General features: G+C 39.7%; 1 protein-coding gene across 4 annotated transcripts in view; it reads left to right on the top strand.

The window, feature by feature from the left end:
* FAXC (failed axon connections homolog) overlaps positions 1-19,077 on the top strand; it is a 59,503-nt gene that overhangs the window by 25,656 nt on the left and 14,770 nt on the right. The window lies entirely within an intron of this gene.

Below are 19,077 nucleotides of genomic sequence, written 5' to 3' on the forward strand. Positions count from 1 at the left end.
ATTCCTGCTCTAAACAGACATACATTCAGAAGCACTGCCTGGCTTGAAGACTGGACCTTCTGGTGCTTTGCTTCTCTGGGTCCAGGTGGACCTGCCCAATGTGGATGTGAGTGGAATTAGTCTCCAGTTTTGCTCATTCCTTTGGAAGCTTAGACTGGACTTGACCTCACAGAGCAGGTGTGCAGAGGGTCATTGCCTTCTTAGCAATGGCTCTATTTGCTCCTCCCTTTCCTCACCAGCTCATGCTCTTGGGAGCCCTGGCAAGGCAGGTGTTGAGCTCTCAAAGTTAAGACAGAGATTATGCCAGTAATGCATTCCTCATCTCTCACAATTTAACAATGTTGGCTCCTTAACTAGAGAGGGGTGATCATCACCTTTCTGAAGCATTTCTGGTTGGGAGAACCAGGGAGCAGGGTGCTAGCTATAATAATGATAATGGCTGGTGTTTCTCTGGCATGTAATGCATTAGAAAAATGCTTTCTCCCAAGTTGTGGTAAATGAATCGCTGATAGCTAGGCGGGATACCTGACAAGTATTCAAAACAGTATTCCAAGTCTAGATGATTTTTTGCAATGAGAAACTGAGTGGGCTACTCGAAAGCTGAAGTTATATTCTGTATGGGGGCCCAGGGAGTAGTCAAACTCTCTGATAGAAGCACTTTATCTGCATTTGTGGAGGGAGAGCTCTTTGGCTGAACATTATAGTTTTTCTTACTCAGTGAAGCAAAAATCATTTTCTCTTTTCACCCATATTTAGGGCTTACTTTTCATGCCCAGATGCCTAAGAGACTCAAAATATAAAATGACTTTTTGTTGAGATTGTTCAAGCTTTGGGGAAATTGTCCATGAGTGTGTTTGATTCATCAGGATAAATTAGTTATTGATGTTTCAGTTCAATTGATGTCAATGATTTGAACACCTCTATGTGCCAGGAGCTGGGGAATATAAAGAGGAATTAGAGGTCGTCCCCACTCTCAGGTAGCTTATAGTCCAGTGGCAGAGATGAGATTATAAACTAGGAGTATGCAAATTATGGCCCATAGCTGGTGGCCTATTTTGTTGTTGTTGTTTTTTGTTGTTGTTGTTGTTGTTTTTAATGGCCTATGAGCTCAGAATGTTTTTTTTTACATTATTAAAATGTCAGGACAAAAATGCAACAGAGATCAAATGTGGCCTGGAAATCCTAAAATGTTTGCCATCTGATAACTCCACAGAAGTTTGCTGGCCCCTGCTCTAAAAGTGTAACTATGCACAAGCAGGGTTGTAGCAGGTCCCATGACAGCGATCTATACTTGGTGCTCTGGGGACACAGCAGAAGCAGGGATGAAATGGTGGGGAGGACTGGCGGGGAGGAGACACAGAAGAGGTGGTCATCGTGTTGGCCCAAGAAAGTGAGCAGTTGTCCTAAAGAAGAAAATAAGGAAGGACCTTCCAGGAGAATCATGAGAAAAGGAGACATGAGTGAGGGGCATTTTGGAATCAAAATGGTTGAAATGAAGATTAAAAGGTAGGTGGGGGCTCTATTACAAGAGGTGATGCTTGTGCTAAGAGGTAGGTACTTTATCGTACAGAAAACATAGAGGCTTTGCAGATTTCTGAGTATAAGGAAGAGCCATGTTTGTGATTTAGAAAGTAGCTCTCTTAATGTCACAGAGGATGGATTAGGCCTGAGGTGTCGGTGGTAAAGAGAGACTGATGTACTATGGATGTAGTTTAAAAAATATAGTTAAATTCAAATTCAAATTTTAAAAAATTACTTAATTTTAATTTTGGTATATTAAAAAAAAATCTTTACAACCAGAGCAGGTCGAAACAGAATGTGAAATATGATTCGATGATCTAAAACATATTAATAGTATTTGTTATGAATAGCTCAAGGAAAATCATAATTATCTAAGCACTAGAGAGGCTTTTGATGATGAAATTCAGTATCTGTTCCTAATAAAAACTCTTCAAAAAAGGGACTTGGAGACTAGTTCCTTAACATGATGGAAGGATTAAGCCCATAGTCAGCGTCACTCTTCATGTTGTCACTAGGAACATCTCCACTAAAATCAGGACAAGGATTCCTGCTCACTATTATCTAATGTAGTTTTTGGAGGGCCTGATAATGTAGTTGGAAAACATGAAAAAAAGATGATATCTCCATGTTGGAAAGAGCAGACAAATTACTTTTTATAGAAATTAAGAGATTATGTAGCTAAAATAATGGTGAATCAACTAAAGTTATTATAGTTAATGAAGTTTACAAGAGTTATAAACATGTTAATATCTACAGTTTTCTAGAGCATTCTAAATAACAAGTTAGAAATATAACTTAAAAATCCCATTCACAATAGCAATAAAAATTAAAAAAATATTAGAAATATGATTTGTGAGAAATATTCAAGACCTACAGAAATAAAATTAAACAATTTTAATAAGTTTTTTTTTTTAAAAAAAGAAAATAGAGAGTGTACCTTTGTTCATACATTTATTCATTCATTCGAGAGCGATGACTCTATGGTCAGAGTCAAACCCCAGGTTCATCACTCACTAGCTCTGTGACCTTGGACAAGTTTCTAAACTTCTCTAGGCCTCAGTTTCCTTGTATGTAAAGTGGGGACAATAATGATGAGAAGAAAAGTAATACATCTCAAGTGCTCAGAATAGTGCCAGACATGTAATAAGTAACCAGATAACAAGCAAATGTAAAATACAGCTGTGACAAGCATCGGGAAGGAGAGGTTCACTGTGCTGTGAGAGCCCATAATGGCGGGGGGTCGCCCAGTGGTCAGTGCTAGTCCTTTTTGGTTCTGCATGTTCCCATGTTCTCTTTGGGAAGCTGTGTGTGTTTAAAGCAGAGGTAACTGTATGTATAGCGAATGCCTGATCTTTGCCTCATGCAAGAAGTGCACACATTGTCTATTTTCATCTCCCTCCCAAAAGGACGAGAGTCAAAAAGAGCATGGAAGATGTAAAAATTAAGAACAAAAAGAAAAAAGATTATGTTTTTTGGAAGCAGCATGGATGGAGGCAGGAAGCCTTGTGGCCAGCACATGAGAGAGGGGGTTCTGGAGTCATCACCTGGGTTCATATCTTGGGTCCCCCCACCAGTTACCAGCTCTCTGACTTCACATGAATAATCTGAATTTTTTTCATCTGCAAAAATGGGGTTGGAACAATACCTACATTATAGAGTATGAGGACTAAATGAGAATTTATGTAATATACTTTGTATAACGACTGGCACATCATAAATGCCCAATAAGTATTAGCTAACATCACTTTCACAGATTTTAGATGTAATACAACTGCATGGGGAGCATTGTTCTCTGGGGAAAAAAATGTCTGCGAAAGAAACCTTTTTTCTGATTTTAAAATTTATCAGTTCATTGTAGAAATTTGGGAAGGTTCAGAAAAGCACAGAGAAGGAAAATGTCACTGTAATCTTATAACCTATTACTCACCACAGTTACTATTTTGGTATATATCTTTCCAATATTTTTATGCGTCATATGTATGTATTTGTACATGAACATAATTTTCCAACCTGCCTTTTCCCCACTCATACACTGCAAATATTTTCCTCTATTTAAGTATTCTATACCATGCAATTCTGTGTACTTGGCATCACACTGATGCCATAAAAACTGATATAAGACCCATCAGCCAAAATTCCACTTTGTCCTCTGCCTCTTTTATATTTCTCTTTAATTATTAATCTTGAGTCTATGGATATGACCTTGAAGCAGAAGAGAATTAAGAGAGAATGAAGATAAGAAATACATAGTTGCGTCCCATTTTAGCACAGAGATCCCCAGCTTTGGCCATTAGATATGAGATTAATGTAAGACTAGAAGACGGAATCCAGTACAAAATCAAAGTAACACCACCCATTTGTTAGATGAGGAAACTGAGGCACAGAAAGGTTTAGTGACTTGCTTATGGTCTACAAGCATTAAAAATTGGTGGCAGGAATCAAATCCAGGCTGTCTGACTCCAGATCCCTGTTATTTTTGGCCCCCAAACTACCCTGAAGTTCCTCATGAATTGTGACTTAGAGTTGTGTTATGTCAAGATGACTCCTATTGAACATTTTCTAAAGTTACCAGAAATTTAATTGGCAAGTTAAAATGTAGTTTTCAGAGTAATTTTAAAATATGTTTTATAATGTTGCTTCTGGAGTTTGAGTACAGAATTGCGTATGGAGTGTTATCATTGATTTAGATTTCCTGGGCTTTGAAAGTTGAAGTTGTACTCTTCCTTTGGAGGCTGGCTCCCCAACAGAGAGATGTGTTAAAACTCCAGGCTGAAGTGCATAAGTACTTGAGAAGTGATCTCTGTTTAGGAGTGGCAATTAAAAGAGCCAAGTATATAAAGTGGAATTTGTTAATGAAAGTGAGAAAAAGAAGCTGAGTGCCAGCCAACTATACTTGACTAATAAAAAATGTAAAGCTCTTTCCCCCTAGTCTGAAGCCTTTTATTAAGACATAAAAATGGGGAGTCTTTATTTTTCAGAAGCCTTGTTGACACTGGATTGGCACATGTCAAAGAGTCAAATCTATTGGTTATTTTAATAAACATCAGTGTGTGATCTTGACAGTTTAATAAAGACTAAAGGGATGCAAAGTAGTGCTTCCTTTGGATAGGCAGTAACACGAGTCACTTACCATGCGTGCTTCATATTACCCTTATCAGCACGTATAGTTAGAATGTGGTATAGTTATCCAGAATGGTTGTGTTTTGCTGTTGAGTTAAAAAGATAATTTTGTTTTTCAAATACATAGATATTTGATCACTTAGTTCTTAAATAATATACAGAAGATTGAAATAAGCTTTTGTGCTAAGTAATAGAAAATCTCTAGCCCACTCTTAACCAAAAATGCCTTTGGGGTTCCACACCTCCAGACTGGGAAGGCTCACTAGAGGGCACAAGTCATGTTGTGGCACAGGACGAAGATGGACTGTGGCAGAGTTAGGGGACTCAGGAAAAGGTGGAGAATATGGCTGCAGTTATGCCTGGAAGTCTGGGCCAGAAATCTTTGAAAGGCAGGGTGCCACTTTGCAGACCCGCTTACACTCTGGCATGTCAGGAGGAGAGAGCTGGTCTCAGTGACCTGGGACTCTAAAGAAGGAAGCTGGGCTCTAGTAAGAAAAACCTAGTGTGTGGTTGCTACAGCCCAGGAGCTGCCCTTTTTTAGCAGTGTGCCTTAAGTTGTTGCCAAACCCTTTTGATGGGCTTATACTCTTTGTTTTGTGGTTCAGACTTCTCTCAGTCACAATACAAGATTGCATTTTGATGCATTTGGAAAGAAGCTTTCAAATAATTTGACCAGAGCTGAGTTATTAAGGAGAGTTGATGTGGCAACCCCTTGTGTGGGTTGGGGGAATTGCTGCTAGGCCTGAGTGTTATCTTATCTCTTCTGACTCCTAGGGCTCAGGCTGGAGTAACAGGCAGCAGGATGGGGGCTGCTGGTGATAGTTCAGACTGCTACAAAAGACTCTTAGGGAGGTGGTGCATGTATCTGATTGTGAAAAAATAGCACAGACTGCTAAAAATCTAATGTTTCTTTTGCTTTTAATTGGACTGTTATAGACTCTGGTGACACAGTAGTTATCTGATGGGAAAAGCAAATGAACGATTGGTAAATAGAGTTGGTTTAGGAGAGATAATATATAGGGGGAAAATATTAAAAATACGGTTTTAGTTATGAGGCTCAGCTATGCACCATTGGTATGAAATAAGTATCTATTGGATGAGTGAATGAAAGATTGAATGAACATCGGAACGCATTTAAGAGACAGCCAATCCTGGATGCTAGGATCTGTGGATCTGAAAGTATTTTACGAGCAAAAAAAATTGAAATTTGTGAATGTATTTAAGGAGTGGAATCGGAAATAGTGATGGGTTCTCCAGGTGGAACCTGCAATTTTCTATCAAAGAATGTTCTTTTCAGCTAGGAATAGAGACTTAGGAGGGAGAGCATACTTGTAATAATTGGAATTCGGACAGAAAGGCAGTGCCTTTGATGGAGGACTGTGTGAATCTGACTGTATGGTCAAACACACAAAGGTGTTCTAGGCTCTTTGTGAGGGGCTGAAGAGACAGTGGTGAACAAGTCGGGCACAGCCCAGAGCTATTAGAGCTGCCACCCGAGGGAGATATTATTGTGAGCCTTTGTAACATATAGCAACACTAATGAGAAGTGCCTCCTTGGAGAAGTACTAGGTGCAGCACGGGCATCTTTGCAGGGGAACTAACGTGGTTAGAGTGGTGGCTGAAAGCTTCTTTGAGGGGATGACATGTAAGGTGGTCTCTGAAGAAGTAGCTGGAATGAGAGGCAGTCGTGTGTGTGGGGAAGAACGGATTGAGACAGGGAAGTTAATGTGGAACATAGGAATGCCTCATGTGAAGGCTCCGAGACGAAAAGCAACTGGGAGCCTTCAGGCGATGAAAAGACGGTCAGTGTGTTTGGAAATTGTGTGAAGGCTGAAGTGTGGCATAGGGTGGAGGCAGGCAGGGGCTAGATCGCACAGGCCTAAATTATTTTGAGCTTTGTTCTAAGAGCAATGGAAGCCATCAGAGATTGAAAGTAGGGAGGGGCCTGACCTTGTTTATGTTGAATGTGCTGGAGGGGCCAAGAGTGGATTCGGGGGCCCAGTGAGGAAGCTGTTGCAGTCTAAGAAAGATAAGATGGTTCTTTGGACTACAGCCATGGTGATAGAATCGGGCATAAAATAGTAGATTAGAGCTATATTTTAGAGACAGAATTGATTCAAATTTAATGATTTGATATGTGTGTCTGGGGAGGGAGGTGGTGAAGGAGAGGGTAGGGGTAAAGAATAACCAAGTTCTTGACATGAAACCTCGGTAAACAAAGTAGTCATTCATGAGTTGGAAACCACTTGAGAGGTAGAGGAGATCATGAATTTCAGTTGTGGTTATGCAGTTTGATATCCCTGCAAGACAGACATGTGAGTGGAAACGATGTGATAAAGGCAGCCTTTCCAATCAGCGGAGAAAAGACATTAATTCAGTCAATGGTGTTTGGACAGCTGGCTAATCATTTGGAACAAAATAAATGTAATCCTGACTTTATGTCATATACCTGTATAAATTGCAAATGAATTAAGCATTTAAGTATAAAAAAATAAAACCATAAAGGTTTCAGGATAAAATATGGGAAACTTCTATATAATCTTGAACTTGGGAAAGGTTTTTTACATATGGCACCAAAGGAAGAAACTATAAACGAAAAATTGAATTGCTAGGTTACGTGAGAAAAATGAAACAAACCTCCTGTATGTCAAAAGTCACTGTAAATAAAATTAAAATTGAAATGGTAAGCTGGAAAAATGTTTGCAACATGTGACAGAAGAATTAATATTACTAAATATACAAAGTGCTTCTACAAATCAAGAAGAAAAAGGAATTTCTAAAGGGGAAAATTAGGTAAAAGACATAGTAATCAGAGCAATGCAAGTTAAAAAATGAGGCACCACTCTGTCAATCAAATTGGCAGAATGTTTTATTTTTAATAATGTGTAGCATTGGTGGGAGAGTGGAGGAGGCACCGATATACTCTGCTGGTAGGAATGAAAACTAGTGTATACTTTCTGAAATTGAGTTCCACAGTTTCGAGAATCCTAACATTTTACACATTTATTTCTTAAATAATTCAATCGTTAGGATTTTTCCTAAGAAAATTGCGACAAAGATTTATCTGTAAAGAGGATTATAATACTGAAACATTGGAATCTTATAGTCATTAATAGTATGGATTTTTTGTCTGGAGTCCCTTGTTTTCGTTTGAGAAGGGAAGGGATACTCAAGTTACTTTAGGCACTCGATGCCCTAATCTCCCCCTCTTATACTGTCAACTTTAGCTGCTTTTAGTGGGGAGGGCTTGAAAGTTTAACTGTGGCAGAACTCATAGAAGTCAGTATATCTTTAGGTGCCAACTTGTGGCTCATTTGTGAGTAATCTGCATTACTCTTGAGAATGAGTGATGCCATTTCGTCTGTTCTCTTTGGTCACAGACATACCTAAAGAAATTATTATTACTGCAAAGAATGCTCTAGAGGACTAGGCGGTGAGCTGTGGTGTCGGGAGTTTGGAGTGCAGCGGACTCTGCTTTGTGGCTTGTAAAACAGGTTGGGGCAGCTAAAGGTTTTTTTAAGGGTACAAAGTTAAGTGACAAGGAGAAAATCAGACACTCAACTCATAATTTGCTCCTATATAAGTAAGAATTGAAATACAAACTAGACGAGGTCTCTAGTGAAGACTTCAATATTTCTAAACAACTAACAGACTAACTAGCAACCTAATTAAACTTATTTTCGTCTTTGTTATACACGAGTGCTATGCTAGGCCCTTGGGAAACAAAGATAAATACGAATGATCTCTACCTTCAAGAAGCTTAATCTAGTAGTACTCAGGTTTCTAGGCCCAAACAATGTCCTAGGATGTGAAACATTTCCCATATGATCTTGGAACTCCAATTGTATAATCTTTCAGAAATGTGGAGAATAGGGAAAATGTCAGAAGATGGACATAGGAAATTGCCCTATTTCTTTCTTTCTTTTTTTGAAATTTTCAATTACAGTTGACATTCAATATTTTATATTAGTTTCAGGTATACAGCATAATGGTTAGACATTTATACAATTTACAGAATGATCCCCCGGATTAGTCTAGTACTCACTTGGAATTATATGTAGTTGTTACAATATTATCGATTGTATTTCCTATGAAGTACTTTACATCCCCATGACTGTTTTGTAACTACCAATTTGTATTTCTTAATCCCTTCACCTTTTTCACCCAGCCTCCCAACCCCCGTCCCATCTGGCAGCCATCAGTTTGTTCTGTATATCTGTTAATCTGTTTCTGTTTTGGTCTTGAGTCCACATATAAGTGAGATCATATGGTACTTGTCTTTCTCTGACTTATTTCACTTAGCATAATACCTTCTCAGTCCATCCATGCTATAAATGGCAAGATTTTACTCTTTTTTGTGACTAACATTCCATTGCATGTATGTACCACATCTTTATCCAGGCATCTATTGATAGGCATTTAGGTTGCTTCCATATCTGTCCTTTTTTCTAAAAGGGAAGGGAGAAGTAGATTCTGATAGGAAAATAAAATAGTAGAATGAATTTTTAAATAGGTGGTTAGATTTCATGAAGGACTGTTGTTGGTTCCTTGTGAATAAATCATACCAAAAAATGACCATTGTGTCTTCTTGACTTGCTGGACTTACTAGTTGGATAAACTATCTCTTGATTTCCTCAAACCTTTGGATGCCACTTCTTATGATATTCTTGTGGGCAAGATGATTAGTTTTCAAGAGGGGGCTTCATGGATATGAATGGTGCCACCAAGGTTTTTTGCTGTGGTGGAATGGAGAGCGACTCTCCACCCCTGCTTCACCTAAAGCAGCTCCTCTGTTGATATATTGGAAATATATTGGAAATCTGCCATATTTCATTTGACAGAGAACTTCCTCTACCAAAGAAAAAACTGGATTAATTGTGGTGGATTTGTGGCTGGTTAAGTAACTGCATCCTCACTGTGCCGATTAATGGATTGATAAAACCTGAAGAGAGCTCTCCAGGGACTCTGCTCTTGACTTTTCTCGATGGCCTGTTGACAACTTCAAAGTCATGGTAATGGTTTTAGAATGACTTCAGGTCGAAAGATAGCTAAAAAATTGGACAGGAAAATCAGGATATAGAACGCTTTCAACCTTAACAAGAAGAAACCTCGTAGGGATAAGTGTCACATTCTGTACTCAGGTCCCAAATTGAATTGCACACATACAGGGTGGGGAGAGACGTGTGAAAAAAGGCTTAAGGATTTTAGTTGATTTCAATCTCTGTATGTCACCAGAGTGACGGGCTGCCAAAAAAGCTCATAAAAACCTAGCCTGTTTGAACAAAGCATAGTGTCTCAGCTTAAAAGTTGTTTCTTCAAAGACACCTTTCTGGAACTTTGCCGGAACGTGTCAGGCAAACCTGTTCCGTGCGCCCGGGTACCTGGTGCTTTCTTCCTCAGAGCACTCCCTGTACCTTCTCTCAGTGACTTAGTTCACCTGTCTCCTCAGCTGGACTTTATGCCAGGCCTGGTGGATTCATTTCTGTCTCTAGGGCCTGACTGGGTGCCTGGCACACATGAGGCGTCCAACAAGTATTTGTTGAACTAAAGAGTGCCACGATCCGTTCTGGGATCTGTCTTTTAAAAGGAATATGCCAAACGAGGGCGTATTCAGAGAAGAGAGATTAGGAAGGTAGTTTGTCTCAAAATAACTTTATGTGAGGAATTCGAGGACCTTGGGGATGGATAGTCTGGATAAGTGAAGATCATATACCTGTTTATTTCAGATATTGAAAGTGGGCAGTGACTTTGGTGTTGCCGCAGATGACGGACGTATTTGGGGAGAGGAGCGGAGGAGAGGAAAGTGGGTTGTGTACGTGGGAGAAAGACAACAGATTACAGCTCAGGGTAAGGCAGCACTTTAAAATAGACCTGTGCAGAATCAGAAGGGCTTGTCTTGTGGTGCGGTCAGAGCAGCCTTCTTTGGAATTACCCCAAGGTGAGGTTGATGATGGCCATCAGGATAGCTGAGGAGTCTTTTTACAGATGATGGGATGTCTGTCTAGAGATGGTCTCTGGGGGCCCTTCCAGTTCTGGTGGTTTCATGATTTTATATTCATTCTAGAGAGGAGGAAAGACAGTTTACCGAGTTATAAAACAAGGCAGAGGCCAAGCAGAGATTCTTTCATTCGTGTTTGATTGACCTCTTGGATTGTGCTTTATGTTTAGGCAGCTACTCATGTCTTCTGAAGGCATGGTGCTTCAAATGGTCTGTGTTTACTCTCTCTTGTTATTAAATCTACTTTTTGAACAATAGTTGTTTTCCAGTAAACCTCTGTTCTAATCTTCTACTTCTTTTAAAGTGATTTTTTACTCAAAGGCTTTGGACACTAGCAAACTTGTTTTTGTTTTTAAGGGAGCTTCGGAATAGGCTATTTTAATAGCTGCTCTTCTTACCCTGTTTAATTATATCATGCAAACAGCACTGCGTTCACATTAGGCCTTCTGGCCTAGATTGGGAGCCAGTGGGAACACAGCAGCCACACGCCATGCCTCCCAGTGAACATGACAGGGGGAAAGCCTTCAGGACTAGGCAGCAGAAAAGGATGAGAAACATTATATCTGTGCTCACTTTAGCACATTTAGTATATGTTGAGTAACCGCGAACAGAGGGCCAAGGAGGAGAATAAAGGCATAGAAGTAATTGTGCCTGTCAATCTAGCCAGAAGGATAGAACCCCCAGATAAAAGAAGAAAATAATAGACACTAAGAGGACTGTGCCAGAACCTCAAAGCAGGGTTTCCTAATGCAGATTCTGAGCCCTTTCCGAATTACCTGTTCTCAGCCCTGATTGCTCATTAGAGACTCCTTGGGGGCTTTCAAACACAGCTGCTCAGGCCCTGCACCAAGCCAGAGAATTCAGAGTCTCAGGGGCGGGGCCTGGGGAAAGGCATTTTTTAAATTCAGCATGTAATTTGAATATGTGTGTAATCTAATATACGGCAGGGGGTGAGGACGGTGGGTGAAGGGCCATGGCAGGGACCACTAGAGACTGTGCCTTGGGTTGGGAAGGTATGAAAGGGAGAAAATTGTGATCTTTTATAAGGGAGATGATACAATTCAAAACAAACGGGCCTACTTCACAGTTTTGTCAAGAAGGTGACCCTGGTTGGGTCTGTCTGCATGGTGCTTTGCCCCATCCTTCCGGCTTTCGATGTCAAAAACCTGTTATGTAGACTGCAGATATTTTGTGTGGATAATTTTTAGATGCTATTTTCAACAGCGTCTTGAGATGTTGTAGCCTTATAGCACCCCTGAGAGCTAGTTATTTTACAGTGGAGGAAGCCAAGTGAGGGTCAGACAGGCTGGGGACTGGGTCTCAGGCTGCTCAGCTAATGACAGTGCTTTTCTTCTGCTCCAGTGCCACTTCTGTATGTTTGCATCTGTGGTTTATTAAAATTACATGCAAGGGTGGTAATAATTTGACTAACAAACCATAAATTCTATTTTTACCTCTATTGACTGGTTTCTGGTGAGAGCCTAAGCTTTTTACAAGTTCATACTAGAGTCCTGTACCCACCGACTGAAGTGGAAGTGATTTACTCTGAAAGGCCTTTACATATTATTCAATAACTCGAAATTGCTTGCTGCTCACTAATGGAGAGGACCATTAGATCAGATATTCAGAAAGCATCAACTCTTCTTTTCAAGCATCCTCTCCATCCCAGACTTCCCTGGGGGAGGAATGGATGGCCGGGGGCCCAGATCTCCTTAAATAGCCAGTGATTGGTGGGGCCAGGCCTTGCTCTTATTTAAGTGTTTGCAGCCATATGGGGACTTGGCAATTGTGGGCCAGAGTTGTGGCTCGTTTCTTTTCCATTTTTATTTTCACTATCTCATTTGGTAAAAATGTTGATTATTCCTGCAAAAATAAAAATTCCTTTTAGCAGAATAAAATTAAATGCTAATCAGTACTGAGTTCTTAGAAATCTTTGTGGGTTATTTAATAACACAAATTGGTTGGTATAATTCTGACAGAAGTGATCTGATCTCTATCCAGGGGGCATTCTAAATGATTCTTCCTTTGAGAATAGTGACTTTGACTTTGTGTTTAAATTTTCAGGGTTCTAATTCCTGAATGATTAGAATAACAGAAAGAAATATTCACAGATAGCACCATGTAGATAGTAGGTCTTTAAATCTTTATCAATACACATCCATTAGATTGATACAGAATGATACGGTTCAGTGCTTTCCCGGTATTGCCAGGTATGGAAGCCCTCCCTATTTGTGTTTTGTTGGCTGATTTGCCTGGATAAAATGCATTGAGTAGATTGCCTGACTCAGGGAGGAATGATAGATAAATCATTCCTAATACATGAAGTCAGTTGATTGATCCTTGGTGAACCCAACAGCATATTTTTTTTATTTAAATTATTTAATTAGTATTAAAAAGATTATAAGCAACATTTAAAAAAATGACAAGTATTTAGAAGACTTCCATTATTCTATCATCAAACTCTATTCTATTTCCCTATATCTTCCAGATGTGTATTTTTAATGAAATTTCATTTCTGATATACACATCTCTGTATTTTCTTCATTTTTTAAAGCAAACTCTAAACATATTTCTGTTTGACATATTTAAAAATGTTATGTCCTTTAATAGCTGTATACTACTTTATTGTGTTGGAAAGATTAATTCCCTTAAAGTTGGCCCTATTTTATTAATAGATAAAATTAAATATCTTCATGCTTTACTTCTGAGGAATTATTTACTTGAGATAGACTCATAGGAGTGAAATTACTGGGTGAAAGATTATGAATGCCATTAGGTCTGTTCTAGGGCATTGCCGTGGTGTTTTCCAAGAGAAGTACAGATTGGCAACGTGACCAATAAAAGATTGAGGTACCAGTTTCACTGAAGGCTTACCAGTAACAGTTCTTACTACTAAAACAAAGTTTATCAATTTATTCATTGTAAACTATTATCTTAAGCTTATTCTGTTTTCCGATTCTTTAATCACTTGTAAGAAACATTTTTTCTTCTAATTTTTCCTAATTATGTTTCTTATGAGAATTAGTCATTCCTCCTTTGTCCATTTTTCTAGCACATCTTGAGGTTTTGTTTAAAATCTAACTTGATCTATTTATATCTCACAGATATAGTCGCTGAGTGATATTCGAGGCAGATATTTTCACGGTCTCATTTGGAATCTTAAAGATTTATTTGGATGGACTATCTGACTCATGGCCTTCTTCAGTTCTGACCCCACTGTAGGCATCCACTGTGCTTGTGTGGACCTTTTTGGCCAACACCTCACAGCCTGGAATCTCAACCCTTCAGTGACCTCTGCTCCTTCCATTGAGCTGCCATAGGCCAGCTCCCCACTCAGCACCTAGGGCTGTCCAACTGCTGACCAGGACCTCCTGGCCTGCCAGCACATCCCTCTTAGCTTATCTCACTCTCACTCTTGATCCCTGACTGCCTCCGGACCTCAAGCTTCTTTTTTATTTACCTTCCCCCCACTCCACCATTTTATTAGCCCTTTCTTATATTGACTTTCCTCTCATTGGGTCAAGCCTGAGATCCATCATGAAAGCTACCCTCTTCTCCAGTATCTCCCATCCCTAGGACCAGTCCTTCATCTTCCTCATCCAGCAGTTCTTTGTTCATCCCAGTCAGCCTTTTCGCTCTGCTGAGTCCCAACCCCTCTACCCACTCCTCTCTTCAGGGGTTTAAGTTCAAACTCTGTTTTTTCTCTTCGATCCTTATTTCTTTACAGGCTCCTTCTACTGACCATATAAAACTTTCCTATCGATAAGAATAAAATTCAAATTCTGTCCTATATCTTGCCTTCCCCTCACACAGCAGCCTATTTGATTTGTAGCAACGTCATACTCTTCACTCCTTCCCATTTACTCCTTGAGCCACCACATCCTGACTCCCGGTTCCCACTCCCACCCTGCCCAGAAATTGCTTGTGAAGGGGTAAATAACATCCTGCCTCACCACCAGATCCATTTAAAAGCCCTTTATTTTAGTTTTTTTTAATTTTGACTCTTTGGAAGTATGATACTTCTTCCTGAGGGAATGACTTTGAAGGGTCTCTCTTCTCTAATGTAAGGTTAATAGAAATGAAGTTTCTTAGGTGTGTTGAAAAACAAAGGATTCAGGCTTTCTCTTCCCCTTCTTCAACTGTATGGATTCCCAGGTACCCCCTGAGGAAATTTAAGCCCCCCAAAATAGCTTGTCCATGGACACCCAGCTAGTAAATGGTGGAGCTTAGATTTGAACCTAAGTGGTCTAATAGAAGCCAGAAGTTATTGCTGAATACTTTTTAGCCTTTAATTTACTTATTGTACAAGTAACCATCTCTGACCATTTTTCTCTGCTTCTCCTTTTCTGGTTTCTTCAATATGGTTCCCAGGATTCCACAACGTACCCTCTATTCATCTCCTGAATCCAGCTGTTTTCTATATTTTCACTTAGATGTCCCACAGCCACCTCAAATTCAGCACATCTCAAAACAGAACTCTCCCTCCCACCAGACCAGCATCCCCTACTGTGACCTCTCCCAGTGAATGGCACCCTCATTCCTTGTTATTCAAGTTGGATGTCAAAAAGTCATTCCAGATCACTCGTTCTCCATTATCTTCCACCTGGCTTTCAAAGCCCTACACTGCCTGGGTCCTGCCTTCTTTCCAGTCTCATTTCTTAACCTTTACCCTTTGCTCACTATATGCCAACCACATAGGTCTTCTCTCTGTTCCACAAACCCACCAAGCTTACTCTGACCTTAGGGCAATTTTCTTGGCTGTTTCCACTGCCTAAAATTCTTATTCTCAAGATGTTTGCATCGTTGGATCCTTCTCGACATGCATATCTCTTTGTAAATATCATCTCCACAGAGAGGCCTTCCCTTTCCACCCAATCTCACGTAGCTGTCAGTAACCCTCTATTGCATCATCTTACTTTAATTCTCTGCATAGCACTTATCGCCAGCTAATACTTTCTTTTTGATTGATTGATTGATTGATTGATCATCTCTCCATGTCATGTAAACTCCATGAGAGCAAGACCTTGTCTGTTCTGTTAGTCCCTGTATCCCAAGCACCCAGAGCTATTTCTTGCATATAATCAAATTAATATTGATAAAAGCTGACATTTATGGAACATTTCCAATGTGCCTTTGCAAATAGTAATACAATATATAATACCTTCATATGGTAATATAATACATACTTTTATAATAATATATAGGATGTATATTGTACATAACGTACAATATAATAAAATATTATCACATGTGTATGTATAATATATAATATAAAATACCTATGATATATATTTACATGATATATACATATGTATATATATGTGTGTGTATATATCTATCTATCTATCTTCATGGTTATGTAATGACAATACTTATTTTCATAAGGTATTGGAGAATTAAATGAAGTAGAAACTATTCTCATGAATTCTCACCAAAGCCATATGAGGCAGGTATTATCATCGTCATTGGCATTATTATACTTGGTTTGTAAATGAGAGAACTGAAGTACCTAGTAGGTAACTAACTTACCCGAGATCACATGGCTCATGACTGGGGTTAGGCTTGGACCCAGGAGTCTGTCTCTAGAGCTGGATGCTCAATAAGTGCCTGCTTACTGAAGGAATGGATATAATTCATCACCAGGATACCCCCTAAATACCTTCATCCCCTGCCTCCTTTCTGCCCCACAGCCATAGTAGAGGCACCCAATGTCTCTTGTTTGGATTTTGCCACAGATTTTTAGCTGACGTCCCAACCTCCAGTTTAGTTTTTTAAGTAGAGTGGTTAATCTAAAATATAAATCAGAACTGTAGGCTCCCAATTCTTTTAGGCTAAAATCCAAACTCCTTTTCCTCACAGTCTGAATTCTACTCACGTCTCTATTCTCATTTCCTCCTTCTTCCCAGTTGGCACCTTGATTCCTATACCAGGTTACCCTTGGATCCCTGACGCCCACTGTGCTGTTTTGCAGCTTCATGCCTTCGCATAAGTTGTTTCCCTTGCCTTGCTTAACTTGACAGATTCTAAAGACTTATTTTTACTTGCTTAAAAATTTTCCGAATGTTCTCCCCAGCCTCCTCTGACCCCATGGGGCTACCTACATTGAATGTTTCTCTTCTCTCCTATTTCATTTTTCTGCATACTTCCATAGAAGTACTGCATGGTACTTATTGGGGCTCTTCATGTGCTACCCCCCATTTCCTTTCCTCCAGCCTTACCTGCAGACATTGTCGTTTTGAGGGAATTGGCTGACTGGCTTCCCTCTAACCCTGGTACCTAACAGAAAGCCTGGTAAATAGTAGACACTCAATAACTATGTGCTGATTAAATACTAACTTTGAAAAGTAATTTGAGGCAATCTGCATGTAAAGCAGGTCAATATAATGTAGTCAACATTAATACAAAAGTTTCAGAAACCAATTAGAAAAAAAGATATTCTTGGAATGAGTTTATTTCTGGAATTGGGCACAATTTAACTTGAGTTTTTTGGATACCAAGACGGAAAGGGAAATGTATGGGGCAGGTTTGAGTTTAGTTTCTGGGAAAGGAAACACACAGAATCTTCAAGTGGGACCAATTGTTTTTTTGGGGGGGTGTGGGTGGGAGTCCTGAATTCTAGGAAGAGATTCTTCCATGGATGTTACATGAGGGAGACTGGACTTCCTTATGGACAGTATTTTTTAATATAAACACTTGTGAAAAATTTTCTTAATGAAAGCTCAAGGGTTAGCATTGAATTGCAGTTCCAAAGGCATTTGTTTTGGGACCACTTTAACATAGTTACTATATCTTTGCTGATATAATTTGTTATGGGGTAGAGCTAAGAAATCCTACAAGTTATGATGACTCGCACCCCAACCATAGCACAGGCACCTCTTAGAGCCACCTTCTAATGTAAGTTATATTCTGCAGGGAGGGGTTGAGGACAAGCTTTGGCAAGTCCTGAATCAGCTATTTTACATTTAATTCTTTGGTTATTACCAGAAGTATAGATGTTCCTTGTTGTTGGTTAAAGAGAGTTCTTGCGTTAGACACCAAGTGGTCCAGCTTTAAATATTCTCTCATAAGAACTTAAGGGCCTGACTTGTTGTGCTGCTTAATGAGAAGGCCATCTTGCCTCCATAGAAAGTGAGGTATAGCGGTATGGGGCATGGCAAAACAGTTCTTTGTGAACTGTTAGGTCAGGTACCTGTACAAGCCCTTTTGGATGATCCCCAGAGTTCTACATCCTCATCAAGTTATGGGAGGGATAATTTTGGTCTAAAAGATTTAAGGGCAAGGTATGTTTACGGAGCATCTACTGTATGCTGGGCAATGGGCCGGGTACTGGGGGATACAGTATGAGTGCTCAAGTGGAGCTCATTGTCTAGTGTGACTTCACTGATTTTACAATTCAGACCATCTCACAAGAGAACCATTCTGATGAGACTGTCAGGGCATCTAGATACCAGTAAGCTCCCAAATAGCTGAGTTCATTCACCTGTTAGATGAGGCTCATTGAGCATTTTCTGTTTGAACATTGGGGATTGTCTGCCAAATGTTGTAATTTAAGATCTAGCATAGTTGATATATTTTTTCTTTGACCTTTTATTAATGAATAAGATCAAGTGGTTTTGATTTTTTTATTATGAAATTTTTTTCAAGCACACAGAAAAGTGAAATAGTAGTCCAACGAAAAGCTTTATGACAATCACTTCAATTTAATAGTTGTTAACATTTTGTCCCATTTGTTTCAACTATTCTTTGGGAGGAGATGTGGAAGTATTAAGTAAATTACAGATATCATTATATTTAACCTCCAGACACTTTGAATATAGTTCTGATGTTTTCCTCCTACGGTAGGCAGCCTCCAAGATAGCTGCCAGTGATCCCCATCTCCCAGTGGTCATCCTTTTGAATAAACCCCTTCCCTTGAGTATAGGCCAAAATTATGGCAAAAGCAAGGGGATGTTCCTTCTAAGATTAAGTTACAAAAACACAGTGGCTTCCATCTTGGACATTCTCTCTCTCCTGCTCTCGCTCACATGCTCTAATGGAAGCCAGCTACCTCTGTTGTGAGCTGCTCTATGGAGGGGTCCACTTGGCCAGGAGCTTATCTCTCTGGGCAAGAGCCAGCGAAGCCCTGGGGCCTGTTAACAGCCTGTGGGAATGAGTTTGGAAACATATCCTCCTGGAGTCAAGCCCTGAGATAATGACATCTTGACTGCAGCCTGTGAGACACCCTGACCCAAAGGCACCTAGCTGAGGCTGCATGGGTTCTTGACCCACAGACACTGTAAAGTAATGTTTATCGTTTTAAACTGCCAAGTTTTGGGGTAATTCTTTATGCAGCTCACAGTAACTGATATATCTACATAGCTCCAATCCCATTAATCCCAGTAGGTGCCTCTTTCAGTTGCAGTTGAGTTGTGAAGAGTAAAGCCAGGTTGTCAGTAGAG

This window comes from Pteropus alecto, unplaced genomic scaffold (assembly GCF_000325575.1).
Source record: "Pteropus alecto unplaced genomic scaffold, ASM32557v1 scaffold7, whole genome shotgun sequence".
NCBI lineage: Eukaryota > Metazoa > Chordata > Mammalia > Chiroptera > Pteropodidae > Pteropus > Pteropus alecto.